The 18,365-nt window shown below is 42.4% G+C and overlaps 1 pseudogene; it reads right to left on the bottom strand.

Moving 5' to 3' along the window:
- Nucleotides 1-1,386: 1,386 nt before the first annotated feature.
- Nucleotides 1,387-18,365, bottom strand: part of LOC109439773 (mitotic spindle assembly checkpoint protein MAD2A pseudogene) — a 69,194-nt pseudogene continuing 52,215 nt past the window's right edge.

Here is an 18,365-nt window from a genome sequence, read left to right on the forward strand (position 1 = left end):
TGAAAGGAAAAACTGAAACTGTGTATTCACAGATGACACATCACATCTTATATACATACTTCCAAAAGAATCAACAAAAAATTATTATTACTAGTAAAGTAATTCAAAGTTAAATGAAAAATTATCACTACACAGAAATCTGTTTTATTTGTATACACTAGCAAGGAATGATTTTTAAAAGAATTTAAGAAAACAGTTCCATTTTAAGAAACATCAACGTTGATAAAATACTTAGGAAGTTTTAATAAAAGTGCAAGCCTTCTACACTGAAAATGACAAAACAGAATGTCTTTCTTTGCTGAAAGAAATTAAAGAAACCTACCTAAATAAACGTGAGGCCATCCCATGGTGATGGAAATTGTTAGGATGACAACAGAACAAACATGATGTAAGGATTCAGTGTCATGATCAATGGAATTGTATTGAGGGCCCAGAAATAAACCCGTCCGTCTAAGTCAGTAGATTTTTTTTTAACATACACATTTAACTTATTTATCATTGTCATTTACAGCTTTATTTTATAAAACACAGAAAGACACTTTTTTTTCTGTTTTTTCTTTTCCGTTTTTTTTTTTGTTGTTGTTGTTGTTTTGGTAAGGAGAGCGCAGCTCACAGTGGCCATGTGGGTATTGAACCCGCAACCTCGGTGTTAGCAGTACCACGCTCTAACCAAGTGATCTAACAGGCCACCCCGAGAAAGACATTTTTAAAAGTGCTCTATCACCGGAATTTAAACACTAGAAATATTAGTTTTGTAAGTGTAATTTGTATAAATTACAATTCAATAAATGGAGATTTCTTTTCAGTATGGTTACTATACAAATGAAATAAATGACAAAAGGACTTAATAGCAATATTTTGTTATCTATGTATTATCAGATACTTTAGGACCTAAACAAAGATTCTGAGTATTCAGACGTCTTTTGTTGTGTTTCATATTTAAATACCTCCCTACCTATATTCTGAGTCAAGTCATTTGATCAAAAGGTGTGATTTGGGATGGCATTTGTTTGATAACAAAAGTTTTCCTATCTACAGTTACCACCTTCAAGGAATTGACATTACAAGGCCGAAGTAATCTGCTGGGTCCCTTTTTCGAACACTGCAAAAAATTGTGGCAACACCCTGGAAAGGCAAACAGGTACCCCCAAAATGGGACAATCATGTACGGTCCTGTAAAGCATGTTAAGTTTTCCCCCATCTAAAAGTTAAGCAATAAAATATATGAACTACAGTTGACTTGGTTTCAGGAGAAGCACATCTGAGGATTTACGTTAGTGTTCTCATCTTCAGTCATTACCACGGATTCTGTAGGCCACCATGCTATTTACTCTGTGGTAGTGGTAGTGAGGCAGGAAGGCAGACTTGCTCACAATTGGTAATCAACTATAGTCCTGACTCTTCCCATTTTTCAGGCACAACCTAATATTTGTATAAATCAGTAGATCAAATGAACAAGAAACTTCCAACAGTGGCAGGAATGTCATTGTAGCTGTGATCTGTCTGAACACAGAACAAATTTCATTTTGGAGAGCTTTCTGAGCCTTTTCTCTGAGTGTACTGTCATTTTTGGCAGTCTTGTCACAATCAATATCAAATTATCATCTTTTAAGGACCTCACCCCTTTCAATATTTGAGAGGACTGTCACCAGTTTCTGAACTGAACTCTTCTATAATAGAAATTCCAGTTGTTCCACCACATTATGTAGGTATTTCATGAGTTCAGGATGAGTAGCTACAGGCAAGGGTGAGCCCACATTTCTGCATTGGAGTAAAGGTTTCAGGTGGATGTATTCCACGCATGTTATATCCTAACATGTTGTTGATGTCAAATAAGAACTCAGCCACAGTTTTACGGCTCCCTTGTACGGTGCTGGGTTACTGTGAGGAGAGCTGCAGGGCCATGTCCAGACCCACAGATGGGGCATGCCCACTCACAGAGGGTGACCGCAGGGCTCACAGCAGCTCCCCGCCATGTATGCACATTGATTTTTGATAAAGGGCAGACAACGTGACATTTGGGTAAAGAAGGGTTTTCCAACAAATGGTGCTGCGCAACTGGCCATCCAAATGAAGAGAAATGAAATTGGACCCCAACCTCACACCACACACAAAACACTTCCTCAAAATTAAAAACAAGCATGCATCAAAATAAGCAATCCCAAAAGTGAAAAGACACGCCATACAATGGAACCAAATAGGTACACATTATATATCTGATAATAGTCTGTTATCCAGGAGACAAAGAACTTTTACAACTCATGAACAAAAAAAGGACAAACGACTAAAATTGTAAAATAGACTTGAATAGAAACTTCTCCAGATGAGACTTGCAAATAGTCAACAGGCACAGTAAGATGTTAAACATCCTCAGTCCTGATGCAAATGCAAACCACAGTGTGATCCCCCCTCACATGTACCGGAATGGCTATAATCCAGAAACTAAAACTAACAAACGGCAGCAACAATGTAGAGAAATTAGAACCCATAAACATTGAACGTGAAAAATTACAATGGTGTGTGGCCTTTGCATACAACACTTGGAAATTTCCACCCCACAAAAAAATGCCCATGTGGCTCAACAGATCTACTTTAGAAATATACCCCCAAAATTGAAAACAAGTGTGAAAGGCTGTTACATGAATCCACAGAAGCACCGTTCATAATAGCAGAGACATAAACAATTCAAATGTCCATCTGAATCAGCAGTGAAAACTAAGTGACCAATCGTGCAGATACACCAGGATTCTTTAGCTTGATGCAATTATGAACATATTTCATAATTTCTAGAAATACGTTTCCTCTTAGCACAAAAATTTTAATGTGGCAGAAGATATGTTTACTAATACACCCATATATATTTAGTTCATCTACAATAAATAGCAAAAAGTTGATAAATCAATGTTTAGTAATTAGTGTTTCTTATTATCCTATTTGGAAATGCTCTAGACGTTCAATACCTATGCATCATTTAATTTATATAATAAAACTTTAAAAATTCCAATTACCAAAGACTTTTCAATATATACATACAAAATCTTTTCAATATATATATACAATGTAATTATCACTTAAAAGTTTACTTAAATATCTTTTATTTTAATTGTACCTATTTTTATATAGTAGTTAAAACTTTGAGATTTCAAAGTCAGTAATTACCAAAGCTATTTTCTTGACATATTTTTTTAACAGATAACTAATTTTTTATAAACCCAGTTAGAAAAAATTGTGCTTTATGCTCATAATTTTCAAATGCATGACTGTGTAATCAAACCAAACTAAAACCAGCTTTAATATCAAATATTTCACCAGATCATAAAGTATTTGGGTTAGTTTGTATTTTATTTATTACTTTATATAAGCATTTAACTTGTTCAAGCCAATCAAATATCACAAACTGGTAATACCATCCGAAGCTACAAAACATCTTACCACACACCAACACAAACTGGTTTCACCCAGAGATCACAAATTAACAGAATTAGTAATAACTATAGAGAACACACAAGACGTTTTACCAAAAAACAGCTGGTTGTCACAAGAACTCTATAACACAATGTAAATTTATAAGTTTTCCCCATTCCAAGGACCCATGGTCTGTATGTGGACAGTGAGGTCTAAATAGTGAGACACCAACCAGCCTCTTTACAACTCAGGCAAGGAAGCCAGAGGCCCCTCCACACAGAGTGCAGAGGAAGCAGCCCTCCCACAGCCAAAGGGTCACCCCCAAAGACAGTCAGAGAAAGCACAGACCTTCGTCACACAGGCAGTAGGGATGGTGGGGTGGACAGGGTGCCTCAGGTCTCCCACAAAATGGGAGGCACCTCCAGCCCCAAACCCACTAAATCGTGGTCCCCGGGAGGTGCTACTGGACCGGGATCTGTCCAGCACTAACGGGTAAGGAAGGCAGGGGGGACAGATGTCCTTTATGGGCAGAGCCCCCCTCAGCACACACTCCCCTGGGAGCTGGCACAGCCAGGCAGAGGCGCACTGGGAACCCCAGCTTATCTCATTGGCCACCAGGCCCAATGGAGTAAGTGCACCTGGACGATGGTGGGGACCAGAGAGGATTAGCTTCCTCGGTCACAAAGTGAAGCTCCCGGAACACAGAACAAGAAGGAAAGAAAAACCTAAAGAGATTTTTACAGAGGGACCCACAGCAAAGTTTGTCTCTGCAGATGCTGGTCTGGAGAGAACCGCTTAACTCCCAGCGTGTGAGGCTGGCTCCAAGGACAGGCTTATGGGAGCCTGTGCCTGTCTCCTGTCCCCACATGGTAGTTCCTTCTTAGGGCAAAAGACACTCAAAATACACACACAGGAAAAAAGGAACATCTCTGGGAGGAAAGAATAAAGAAAACTCTAGATTCTCTAGGTGCAAGAAGTTAGCTTCAAATATTTTTCTGTCAATGTAAATTCAGAAAGGCGACAAGGCCTCACACCCTAACTTCTACCCAACTGCAGAGACCAGGAATTGTAATACACGTGCACGTAGAATTCACATAAGCGTGACATTTCCAAAGACAGTGAGAAGAAATCAGGTAAATATGACATTTTAGACAAGGGTGGCAGTGGGCTCTTAGGCTTTAGATGAAGAATGGGAGATTTACAGGTAATTTAGGAAAAGCAGAACACACGTGGCAGGTAGTTGTGAGGCTCCTGCATGGAGTCTTCCTGTCTACAGCTAAGGGGATTGTGCTCAGGGTTTTATTTGTGCTTCACAGCCTTTAAGGAGGCAGGACAAGGGGAGCCTGGCTGGACTAGGGAGGCTCGCTTGGTTAAAACTGCCCCTTTTGAAATTTTTATGTTGTTTAGCTCAGCGGGCCTGGGGCAGTTGTGGGCTGTGTTTACGTTTCAGATCTACTCTGCAGAGGGCCCCGGGGTGAGGGTGAGACTTTCTCACTTCTATCTGACTGAAAAATCAGCTTCCATTTTTCTCAAGTTTCTGATAGGTTATTAAATCCTAAATTTAAAGCTGGTTTCAACATACCAATTCTCATAATCTTATATATCCAAAGTTTTTTAATGTTTGCACTTCTCTTGATTTTCCCTCCTGCCTTTTTCAAACCTAATATTGATATTAGCTTCTGTAAGACCCAGGAAGCTGAATAACTAAATCAAAAGCTTAAGAATAGTTAAATGTCCTTGTATCCCTTTGCATTAAACATGTGGTCTTTCTCTAGGGTCCAATAAAACAGCTGTTTCTCATGAACGTTCTTCAACACATTTTCAGAGTTTGAAGTTTTTCAAATTCTAAGGATCCATAGTCTGGCCACTGATGGTAGGATTTTAATAGCTACTCAAACCAAAAAGCTTTTTTACAGCTTAACCAAGGAAGCCAAAGGTTTTCTTTCTGTCTCTGTGGTATTTCCTTGTCAGGAAAAATGACACAAGAGACGTAGACACACAAAAAAATGATCACCTCGGGGCTGGCCCGGTGGCTCAGGCGGTTAGAGCTCCATGCTCCTAACTCCTAAGGCTGCCGGTTCGATTCCCACATGGGCCAGTGGGCTCTCAACCACAAAGTTGCCAGTTCAATTCCTCAAGTCCCGCAAGGGATGGTGGGCAGCGCCCCCTTCAACTAAAATTGAACACGGCACCTTGAGCTGAGCTGCCGCTGAGCTCCTGGATGGCTCAGTTGGTTGGAGCCTGTCCTCTCAACCACAAGGTTGCCGGTTCGACTCCCGCAAGGGATGGTGGGCTGCGCCCTCTGCAACTAAGACTTAAAGAACAACAACTTGAAGCTGAACAGAACCGTCCACAACTAAGATTGAAAGGACAACAACTTGACTTGGAGAAAAGTCCTGAAAGTGCACACTGTTCCCCAATAAAAAGTCCTGTTCCCCTTCCCCAATAAAATATTAAAAAAAAAAAAAAAAAATGATCACCTCTGGGAGGAAAGATTCAATAAGAAAACCTGTGAGTCGCTACTCCCGAGAAGCTAGCTTCACAAACATTTTTTCCTGACAGTCCACATGTAGAAGAGAGGAAAAGGACACACAGCACTTTTAAATTCTCCACAACCCTGCAGAAATAGACCAGGAAGGCTGGCAGGCTGAACAAAAACACTGCTTACCTCTACGTGCAGAGGTCCTTGAGTTCTCAGATACAGCAGTTTCCAGGAGCTAGCAGTGCTCCAGCCAGTAATTCTCGCTGACTCCCCAATCCTGTGGGGGCTTAAAACATTCATTATTTTGCTCTCACCTTTTAAGTGTGTTGTTGGAGAGTGGGTAGGCATTCCAGGATGTAGGAACAAAGCCTCCTGAACAAAGCCAAGCAGGCCAAGCATTTATTAAAAGAAAATATAGTCCCAAAATGCAGTACATAAGTGCAGGAAGAAAGGGACTGCACCTGAGCAAAGAAATTTTAGGATTATATTTGAATGTGGGCACCAAATATTCAAGGGTGGAGTCACAGGTCACATCTGGGCATTTCCAGGGCATTCCCAGGGTGTGTCTTTGTTGACGACTCCCTCCCATTGGAGGAGGGATTCCCTTGTGGGAACTGTCACCAGGACACAAGGGGTGGAGATTTTTCCCTGACTGCAATGCTAATAGGATTATAACCCATTACAATTAGCTGTATCTGTAGCGTTTCTTAGGAATTTTTCCCTGCCTATAATGCTAATAGTTTTGTAATCCATTACACTTAACTATGGCTGCACCTCTTCTTAGGAATGATCTCTCTTTTCTTTGTTGCATCTCACATTCCTTTCCTCCCCACTCTCCCAGTGGCCCTGTTCTCTCCGCCTAAGGTAACAACTTCTTACAACTGAAGTAATCATCAAATTAACAGAATCAGATTAATAGATAAAATTGAAGTTTAACATATGCACATGGGGAATTCACTTACACGTGAAAATTCCAAAGACAGTGAGGTAAGTAAGATTGGGTGCTTTGCAGGTAACTTAGGAAGAGTGGCACACTCATGGGTGGGGGGGAGGGTAAATTGTTAGGCAATCCAGAACATAAAGGGACATGGGGGAAGGGTCGTCAGCAAGCTCCACTGGGCGTCTTCCCGCCTCATGCTAAGGAGTTTATGCCAAGGCTGCCTTCCTAAAGTAGGTCTTTCTGTATGAATCTCTTTGGGAAGAAAGGGGAGGGTCAAAGGCTGTTTCTGAGTCTTTTGTTTCCTGACTAACAGCTCACAGTCAGTTTGCCCAAGGCAAAATTTTTGGTCCTATTCATTCCCGCCTTTGAAACTAATAAAATTTTCACATCCAGCAGTTACATTGGTAGATTGCTCCATATTTCATTGATCTAATCATTCAGTCCTGAGAATATATACTCCCAAATCTCACCTTTTATTAAATATCCAATTACTTGTTTATATGGGGGAGGAAGAATCATTCCTCTACCCTCCAGTTTCTTCTGGCTGCTCTAATAATCAAACAGACATGAGACAGATTAGAAGAGAATATAAGCAGATTTCATATATACATATGGGAACCCCACACACAGGAGAGAGTCAGAGACCCAAGATGGAGGAGAAGCAGAGAGATAGAAAGGGAACGTGGGTAGATAAGACACCCTGAGCTAGAGATGAAGGAAGGTCCCTAGTCAGACAAAGACTGGTGTTGACAGAGACTGGAGGTCAGACAAGGACAGAAATAGATGGAGAATGTGGGGTGTGAGGTGTGGGGTGCTGAGCTGCTGCCAGCTCATGGTTGCTGACTGTGTGCGTGGCCTATGGGTTTGGGATCTCTTGGGGTGTCCTTGGCTGACTCTGCACTGTGTTCCCAGGTCTTCCGTATAAGCCTTTAGGCCCCCCAGGACTGAAGTTCCCACACCAGGCCAGTCCTGTGGTCCTGAGTGGCCCCAGCCTTGGACAAGACACCTTATGTATGCCAGGGAAAAGCTGAGGGACTCTACCCCAAACCACCCGACAGGTCCAGCTACCACAACTGTGCTGGGGGGAGGCTCTTCCAGCAAAGCTGCCGGAGGAGCCTGGTGTTCAGTCCCCCTGCAAATGCTGCACCTGGAGTGGAAGCCCCAAGGCCCCTTCAGCCCCAGCGCCCAGGCCAGAGCCTGGGATCCCACCACAGCCTGCCTCCCCAGCTCTCCCTGGGGGCTATAGTCTTGTCCCTGCAGGCCTCCCTGTGGCCTTTCCATACCCAGGCTTTCGGGTCTCAGACCTGGGTTCCTTTGGAGTGGTCCTCCTGGGCTGCCTCTCTTACATGAAAATAAATCTTTGGTTTGCACCCCACTGCCCCCAGTTGTGGTGACTTACAGAGGCTCTCTAAGCACACTGGGAGTTAAAAAAACGGCTCTGGGGAAGGTCAGGAGCAGAGAGGAGGGTGGCATAAGGCAACATAGGTAAGAGCCAGGTAAGGGAAGGCAGTTAATTTAGGTATGCAAAGCCCAGTGCCAGGTTTCACCTCTAGGACTCTACATTCCTGCAAGCAGCTGCCAGGGCACAGATGACTGCACCTGGGGCACAGCCCTGGGTTTGACACCTTGGCTCAGAAGACTGAAATGTAGAGCCTTTCCTGACCTCCAGTCAGGTGTTATTCCATAGACGCACACAAGATGGCAGCAGACAATAACTTTTCCAGGTGACAAACAGGTATTCTTCTTAAAACTCACAGGAGATGGCAGCAGAAAAGAGTGTTTCCTTGCTCATTGTGAGAATACAGGCCCCTGGGACTAGCTCACTGAGAAATAGTTCCAGGCCCTTCACAGGCCTCATCTCACACACTGCTCCCATTTTCCAGATGTGGCAGAGACCATCACTAACTCCATTTCACAGATAGTTGACATGAAGACAGATCCTAACACAGTTCTGAGCCCAGAACCGAGGCCCAAATGGGCCAACATGGGCCAGTAAGCTTGCACACATGGGGTTCTGGACAAACAGAGTGATCCAAACAGTCCTTGCAGCGTTGGGTAGAATCTTGGTCATTTTATTGAGGAAAATCTGCAGCACCCAGGTGCGAAATAAGTCCCACCCAGCACCCAGGTGCGAAATAAGTCCCACTGGCCGCAATGGCTGGAAATATGTCCCACCCACCACACTGGCACAAAAAGTCACACCCACCATCGCCCATGTGCCAAGAAATGTGTCTTTGTTGTCCAATAACTACTGTCTCACCTTCCTTTTTGCTGAAAGGTCACTATGTGTTTACTTATTGCTTATCTGTAAATTTATGACACCTCGCCATGACATAGTCACTGGATGAATGTTGATTTCTTCATCGATTTCTTCGACACTTGAGAAATAGTTATCGAACACCAAGTATGAGCCAGCCACGATTATTAGGCACAGAGAATAATCGGTAACTGAGATTCCTTGTGATGAAGTCACTGAGGCAGGGGAACACATAATAAACGACATAGATACTGATTTTTATAAAGGTGACAAGTACTGATGGAAAAAATAAAAATAACAAGGTTAAGGGGATTGGCAGTGCCAGTGGAATAGCTCCCACTTTAAATAGAGCAGTGTTTTAGTTTCTTAAACTGGCTGTAACAACTACAGTGTGTTTACACTTTAAGTGTGGGCTTGAAAAACAAATGTATTGTCTCACAGTTGTAGAAGCTACACGCCCAAAATCAAGGTACTGGTACCATTGGTTCCTTCTGAGGGCTGTGAGCGAAGGATGTGTTATGGGCCTGTCTCCTGACTCGTATGCCTGTCTTCCATCTGTGTCTTCGCATCATCTTTATGTGTGTCTGTGTCCACATTCCCCCTGTAAAGAAAAAATAAGGACAACAGCGATATTGGATTGGTGATCTGTCTGATGACCTCACTTTAACTTGATGACCTCTGTAAAGACCCTTTCTCCAAAAAATTCCACATTCTGGTCCTGGGGGACATATCTTCAAAGATGAGTTTTGGGAGGGCACAGTTCAATACACAACAGGCAGTCAGGGTAGAATTCATTTATGTGTAAGGTGATACACCCTAAATCTAATCCTTTTCCATGGGGCTGTGTGATGAGGTAACTTTCTCACTACAACTATATAAAATGTAATTCCTAATGGATGGAGCCAAAAGCACTTGGCTTTTCAAACCGATTGAAGCCCCAAATCTGTGGAATTTCTATTCCCTTGCCATCCATCTCTTAAATTCATCTCATTCTTGGAGAAACCTGCCAACCACAACCAATAGCTACTTATACACACCATTGCTTTGTTTTTACCTGATTCCTGTACAGCTACTGAGACACTAGCAACATAGTCTACAACTTAGCTAAGAACAAAGTTAACTGAATCAGTGTCGGCTTAATGAATGGGTGAATGTTAAGAAGATACTTTGACTCCCCACGTGCCTCTAGCTTTGGAGACTGTGATGCTGGGGGCTTTAACTCCTCAGGGCTTTCCCATTCCTCTGAGGAAACTGCCAAGATCCTCAGCCAGATGTGGAGGAAGCAAGCAGTTTCAGAAAATAGTGCAGCCTCTGGATTCTGGAGCCAAAGTGATCTGGGTTTGAACCCTGGCTCCTCTACTTGTCATTGTACAACCTGGGACAGGTCACTCTGAGCTCATGAAGTGGAAGGAAGTTAATACATATGAACAGATTTACTGTGAAATGGAAACGAGATGGTGCATGTAACAGGCAAGCCACATGACTTTCTTAACATAATTACTGTCTTCCCTTGAAATTCTCATTTCAATTTAGCAGCTATGTCATTTTAAGTTATTACATCAACACAATGATGGAGGGAAATAGAAGACAATATTCAAAGGAGGTCTGAGTGTTTTTGTCTCTGGAGAGAATAACAATGTTCGGGCATATTTACTTTTTAGATTAGAAGAGCTAATTTTACAAGACATCTGCCGTGTGTCAGGCATTATCGTATAGAGATCAGCAACACACTTGCTAGTTATTTTATAATTGAAGCTCCACCATTACTAGCTATGTGAAATTGGGCGAATTACTTAATAATTCCAAACTCTAGTTCCCTTAACTACAGGGGGCAGAATACTACTTTCCTCATAGGGTCATAGATAGAAATAATCTAGCGCATTACAGGGCTCAGCAGATTGGGTCCCTCATAGTCAGCTGTCTGTAGTTGATATCAAATAGGAACTTGATCACAATTTTGCTGCTCCTGTGCAGGGTGGTGCCTCACTCCCGGGAGAGCTGCAGGGCCAGGGCCAGACGGGGCGCGCCCTTTCACAGAGGGCGCCCGCAGGGCTCACAGCAGCTCCCCACCATCTAAGTCCATTGATTTCTGATACATGACAGACAACATGACATTGAGTAAAGAAGGGTCTTTCCAACAAATGGTGCTGGACAACTGGCCATCCACATGAAGAGAAATACAATTGGACCCTAACCTCTCACCACATACAAAAATTAATTAAAAATAGATGAAGGGCTTCAATATAGGAGGTAAAAGTATAAAGTATCGAACAAAACATGGAGATACATTTTTATGACCTTGGATTAGCAATGGTTTCTTAGAATTCACATGATGTACAAGCAGCAACAAACACAGACCAATTGGCTGTCCTCAAAATTTAAAACATAAGTGCATCAAAAGGCGCTACCCAGAAAGTGAAAAATTAGCCCATAAAATGGAAGAAAATAGGTACACATTATATATCTGCTAAAAGTCTGTTATCCACAGTAGATAAAGAACTTGTACAACTCATGAATAAAAAGACAAGCGACTAAAATTGTAAAATAGACTTGAATAGAACTTCTCCAGATGAGACGTACAAGTGGTCAACAAGCACAGTAAGATGTTCCCCATCCTCAGTCCTGATGCAAATGAAAGGAAAACCACAGTGTGATCCCCCCTCACACACACTACTGTCGCTATAAATCCAGAAAACTAAAAATAACAAGGCGCAGCAACAATGTAGAGAGATTAGAACCCTAAAGCATTGCTTGTGAAAAATTAAAATGGTGTGGCCTCTGCATACAATACTTTGAAATTTCCACAGCGCCAAAAAAAAAGCACCCAATGTGGTGCAATAAATCCACTTCTAGGAATATATCCCCCAGACACAGATTGAAAACAGGGGTGAAAAGCTAATACCTGAATCCACAGCAGCGCTGTCCACAGCAGCAAAGACACGGAAACAATCCAAATGTCCATCTTAATCTGTAGTGAAAACTAAGCAAGCAATTGTGCGGTTTCACCAGGGTTCTTTACATTGATATAATTATGACCATATTTAATAATTTCTAGAAATATATTTCCCCATAACACAAAAAAATTGAAATGTGGCAGAAGACATGTTTACTAATACACCCAAATATATTTAGTTCCCCTACAATAGCAAAAAGTTGATAAATTTATGTTCAGCAATTAGTGTTTCATTATTCTCATATTTGAAAATGGTCTAGACATGCAATGAGTATCCATCACTGAATTTTGATAACAAAACTTTAAAGCTTCAAATTATCAAAGATACCTAGAAAATCTTTTCAATGTATACAATATAATTATCACTGAAAAGTTTACCTAAATATTTTTTTAATTGTATCTATTTTACATATTAGTTAAAATTTGGAAATTTCAAAGTCAATTATTACCGAAGCTATTTTCTTGACACAGTTTATAACATGGACAACAAATTTATTTGTATAAACCCAGTTAAAAATGTATTTTAGGTTAATAATTTTCAAAGACATGACTGTGTAATCAAACCACGCTAAAACCAGCTTTAATATCAAATATTTCACCAGATCATCTGATCCTGAAAAGCGTTTGGGTTAGTTTGTATTTTATTTCTTAGTTTATATAAGCATTTAATTTGTTAAAGCCAATCAAATATCACAAATTGGTAACACCATCCGGAGCTAGAAAACGTCTGACCGCAATCAAACACCATTTCAGACAGAGATCACAAATTAACAGAATTAGTAATAACTAATAACTATAGAGAACATAATAAGATGTTTTACCAAGAAAACAACTGGTTGTCACAAGAGCTCTATAACACATTTTAGAAGCTTTTCCCCATTCCAAGGACCCATCGTCTATACATGGACAGTGAGGTCTAAATAGTGACACACCACCAACCAGCCTCTTTACAGCTCAGGCCAGGAAGCCAGAGGCCTCTCTACACAGAGTGCAGAAGAAGCAGCCCTCCCACAGCCAAAGGGTCACCCCCAAAGACAGTCAGAGAAAGCACAGACCTTCATCACACAGGCAGTAGGGATAGTGGGGTGGACAGGGTGTCTCAGGTCTCCCACAAAATGGGAGGCACCTCCAGCCCCAAACCCAGTAATTTGTGGCCCCAAGCAGGTGCTAATGGACTGGGATCTGTCCAGCACTAACAGGTAAGGAAGGTTAGGGGGACAGAAGCCCTTTATGGGCAGAGGCCCCTCAGCACACACTCCCCTGGGAGCCGGCACAGCCAGGCAGAGGTGCACTGGGAACCCCAGCTTATCTCACTGGCCACCAGGCGCAATGGAGTAAGTGCACCTGGACGATGGTGGGGACCGGAGAGGATTACCTTCCTGGGTCACAAAGCGAAGCTCCCGGGACACAGAACAAGAAGGAAAGAAAAACCTGAAGAGATTTTTAGAGAGGGACCCACACCAAAGTTTTTCTCCTCAGACGCCGGTCTGGACAAAACCGCTTAACTCCCCAGCCTGTGGGGCTGGCTCCAAGGACAGGCTTATGGGAGCCTGTGCCTGTGTTCTGTCCCCGTGGGAGTTCCTTCTTAGGGCAAAAGACACGCAAGACACAGACACAGGAAACAAGGAACATCTCTGGGATGAAAGAATAAAGAAAACCCTAGAGTCTCTAGGTGCAAGAAGTTGCTGCACAGATATTTTTTTCTGCTGATCTAAATTCAGAAAGCAGACAAAGGGCTCGCACCCCTTCTAACTTCTGCCCAACTGCTGACAGAGACCAAGAATTGTAATACATGAGCACCTAGAATTCACACAAAAAATTAATTTCCAAAGACAGCAAGGAGAAATCAGGTAAATATAACATTTTAGACAAGGGTGGCAGTGGGCTCTTAGGCATTAGATTTAAAAATGGGAGATTTACAGGTAATTCAGGAAAAGCTAAACACATGTGGCAGGTAAAGTTTTGTGAGGCTCTTGCATGGAGTCTTCCTGTCTACTGCTAAGGGGATTGTACTCAGGGTTTTATTTATACTTCAGTATGGATCCTTTGAATTGGAAAAACTTCTAAATTGGAAAATGTGTTAGAGAACTCTCATAACAAAGCTGTTTTTTTGGAACCTAAAGAAAGACCACATGTTTAATACAAACAGATATAAGGAAATTTAACTATTCTTAAGCTTTTAATTAGTTCTTCAGCTTCTTAATTGATGCTAATATCAACATTTGATTTAAAAAAGGCAGAAGAGAAAATCAAGAGATGTGCAAATGTTAAAAATCTTTATGGAGATTTAAGATTTTGAGAACTGGTATTGTTGAGGTTTTTCCTGCAGGCCCCCCCCTAAGAGCTCAATCTCCCCCTTATTGGAGCTGGCTCCGGCAAGCTCCCCCTAAGAGCTCTGCCCCCTCCTCTTCCCATACCTTATCAGAGATGACTCCTGCAGGCACCATAGTTAGAGGCCTCCCTGTCAAAACAAAGTTGAGGGATCACAGCTGCTAGGGACGGATCTCCCTAGCACCCCGGCCAGACATCCCCCCCCCCCCACCCAACCTGGAGGCCTAAGCATATAAAAGTAAAGCCCCTGACCCCTGTCAGTGCTCAGTTCTTTGGGAAATATCCCACTGGGCCTGCTAGTGTAATAAAGCTGAGTTCTCCTTGCCCTCTGGGTGCCGCTTGTGTCTCTCCATCCATGTCGTTTTTGCAACAGTATGTTGAAACCAGTTCAACGGCTTTAAAGGATTTAATAACCAATCAGAAACTTGAGAAAAATGGAAGCTGATTTTTCTGTCTGATAGAAGTGAGAAAGTCTCACCCTCACCCAGGGGCCCTCTGCAGAGTAGATCTGAAATGTAAACACAGCCCACAACTGCCCTAGGCCCACTGAGGTAAACGAAATAAAAATTTCAAAAGGGGCAGTTTTAACAATACAAGCCTCCCTCATCCAGCCTGGCTCCCCTTTTCCTGCTTCTTTAAAGACTGTGCCAAAAACACTGCTACCCCCTTGTATACTTATCAATAAAAACCTCCAGTCGGCTCAAATCTGGGCTCCAGTCCTCTGAGACTGAGAGACCCCTGGCCTTCAGGGAGAGATTTAACTGCATTAAGTCTGTTTGTTTCTTTCTTAAAAACTTAACCCAAACGGCCCCTTCTCGCACCCTCACTGCCCGTGTTGCGCTGGACCCGACACCCCGGCCAGTAATTCTCCTCGCAGTCTCCCCCAATACTGTGAGGACTTAAAAAATTATTTCTTTTGCTCTAGTAAGTGTGTTATCGGAGAATAGTTCAGAGGTATCACAGGAAAGCATTCCAGGATGTAGGAACATCTCGTTGTGAACAAAGGCAAGCAGGCCGAGGATTTATTTTTAAAAAGAAAATATATTCCCAAAATGCAGGAGTGCACAGGCTCAGGAGGAGAGCGACTGTGCTGAAACAAAGAAAAATTTAGGTGGAGTCACAGGTGAGCCCAGGGCATTTCCGGGGCACTCCCAGTGTGGGTCTCTGCTGACAACTCCCTCCCATCAGGAAGAGGGATTTCCTTGTGGGAACTGTCCTGAGGACACAGGGGTGGAGATTTTTCCCAGCCTGCAATGCTAATAGTGTTATAACCCATTACAATTAGCTGTAGCTGTAGCATTTCTTAGGAGTGATCTCATCTCTTTTCTTTGTTTCACCTCGCATCTTCCTTCCTTTCCTCCCGTCTCTCCCTGAGGCACTGTTCTCTCTGCCTATAAGAACAACTTCTTCGGTAACCACAAGATGGTCATGGGGGTTTGAAAATTAATTTGGGGAACGTACAGAGGGATAGTGGATGGGGGGAGGGGGGTTCACACAGTGTGAGGGATATAAATGATAAACGTCTAAGTTTTGCTTTGTCTTGTGCACCTGAAACTAATTAAAAAAAATAAATTAAAAAAAAAACAACTTCTTCTAGCTGAGCTAATCATCAAATTAAGAACCAGATTAATAAGGTAAAATTGAATTTTAACCTACACGCATGGGGAATTCACGTATGTCAGTCGTCTAAAAGTACAACAGCCGCAATTATATAGAGTTTATAATACTTGACAGGAATAAATGATCGGGTTCATGGTTAATGTATTGATTTCAACTTTATCCTTATTTTTATACTAGATGGGCCTTTATGCACCTTACTTTAGTAAACGTGTACTTGCTTGAAAGGACCTATAAATTGAATGAACACCCACTAATGCGAGATATAAGTCATCCCACTCAGCAAGGTAATTTTTTTTTTTTAAGATTTTATTGGGGAAGGGGAACAGGAAGGACTTTATTGGGGAACAGTGTGTACTTCCAGGCCTTTTTTTCCAAGTCAAGTTGTTGTCCTTTCAATCTCAGTTGTGGAGGGTGCTGTTCAGCTTCAAGTTGTTCTTTCACTCTTAGCTGTGGAGGGTGCAGCTCAGCTCCAGGTCCAGTTGCCTTTGCTAGTTGCAGGGGGCACAGCCCACCATCCCTCAGCAAGGTAATTTTTTCAGGGGATATTGTTAGAGAAATCTTTTTCATCGCACTGTAGTTCCATGAATATCAGATGTAATGACACGTACAACCTAAATAAGACAGGAGAACTGAGAATGTACATGTTGTAAAAATACACATATTTCCAAAGTTAGCCATGTGGACAGATAGGTGTCGTGGTGTGGAATTTACAAATGGTGAAAGCATTCACAGACTCCACAAAGGAAGTTTTTATGATAGTTAGGGCAGAGAGAGAATGCCCAGGGCAGTGTCCAACAATGACAGTTGCCTCTGGTAGGAAGGAGAGAAATACAGGTGAGGAGTGGGGGTGGGTTGGGGGTGAGGGGGAGTCGCCGGGGCAGAGTCCAGTGTCTGAGGGTGGACAGCTGCACCTAACTTCAGGTTAGCTTTTTCTTACATAGAAAAAAGAAAGGAGGAGTCGGTCAGGCAGTTTTGAGGGCTGACATCCTTCCTGGGGTCTGGTCTGTTTGAAGACGATGTTATGTCCGGACTCCAAACTAGGACTTAGCCATAGCGGCCTGGGACTCGAATGCATCACCAGTAAAAAACTACAAGAAGTTGTAAATAGCATTCCAGTATCTGGGTGCCTGAGGATTAAGAAATTGCTCTTTCCCAGGTTAGGATGTTAGTTAATGAGGTATGGGTTTACTTGAGAAAGGAAACAAACAGTTAATCATTGAGGGGAGAAACAAAGAGAAAATAGCTGAGTATCAGGATGGATCAGTAACTGGGTTTAATTACAGGTGGCTAGATAGTGACCTGTGCTGTGAATCACACTGCAAAGTAGCTAAGTCTACCTGTGGTATTGATTCCCTGAGTCTCACCCTTACAATAGAGGCATGCAGTGGAAGGAGTGGGTGATGAGATGTTTGCAGACCCGGGCCCCATATGCAGTAACACTGTCCTTTCATTATAGTAAATAAGTTCCAGTCACTGCTGCCAGTATCTCACACACAACTCAGTGCACAGGGGGCAAATAGGACCCAATGCATGTGCATTGTAAAATGCTCTGTGGTCTTTCTGTGACTCCCATGGAAACTGTCACTGATGAACCCCATGCAGGGAGCAGGGAGCATGGGTCGTTTATTCTTTTTGGACTTGGAAAATGTTAAACTTTTAATGTTAATATCTGTGAACAGAATGTCTGCTTTTACTATGTTTTCTTGGCAACTGATGTGTACTTAGTGTGGCCATTGAAATGGTGGTTTCACCTCTCAGTGATAACTGAGATACTCTTAAGAAAGGGGAAAGTTTTTCATAACATTTTAGTTACACACTTAACATAAAACGTGGCTCATCTACAGCTTTAAGTCAACAGGTAGAGAAAGGGCATCTGAATTTTAATGCTTTTAGTTTCAGAATTCTGCAGTTTCGACCGCTGTCCAACAGCATAAAACTGACACAACCGCTTGTGTATTTCACAGAGCAGACACCAGTTTGAGCTCTCAGCTCAGAGACTATCCAGACCAGAAGAAACGTCACTCTTTTTCTCTGGGCCTTTGGAGAACCTAGACCAAAATGACAACTCATTCAAGGTTCCTGCTGAGCAGTGGGGTTTTTCGGTTACCGTCTAGAGAACAGCACTGTAAGAACTTCCAGACACTGTAACACACTGGGTTACACCAGCAGCAGCCTCGTTCATCTAACATCTACTCTGTCTCTTGATGGCATCCTTTTCTCTTCCTAAGCATTTGATTTCATGGTGTTTTTCATAGTAATAGTTCATGTTTAGGGATGTTAGATGTTTAAGGGTTCTGGGGTTTACAGCTGTAGGGTTGGAGACGGGGGTTAGAAGTCAGGGTCAGGGTTGGAGACTAGGGTCCAGGGTCCTGGTAAG

This window comes from Rhinolophus sinicus, chromosome 13, assembly GCF_057876585.1.
Source record: "Rhinolophus sinicus isolate RSI-liver-muscle chromosome 13, RSI-T2T, whole genome shotgun sequence".
NCBI classification, from domain to species: domain Eukaryota; kingdom Metazoa; phylum Chordata; class Mammalia; order Chiroptera; family Rhinolophidae; genus Rhinolophus; species Rhinolophus sinicus.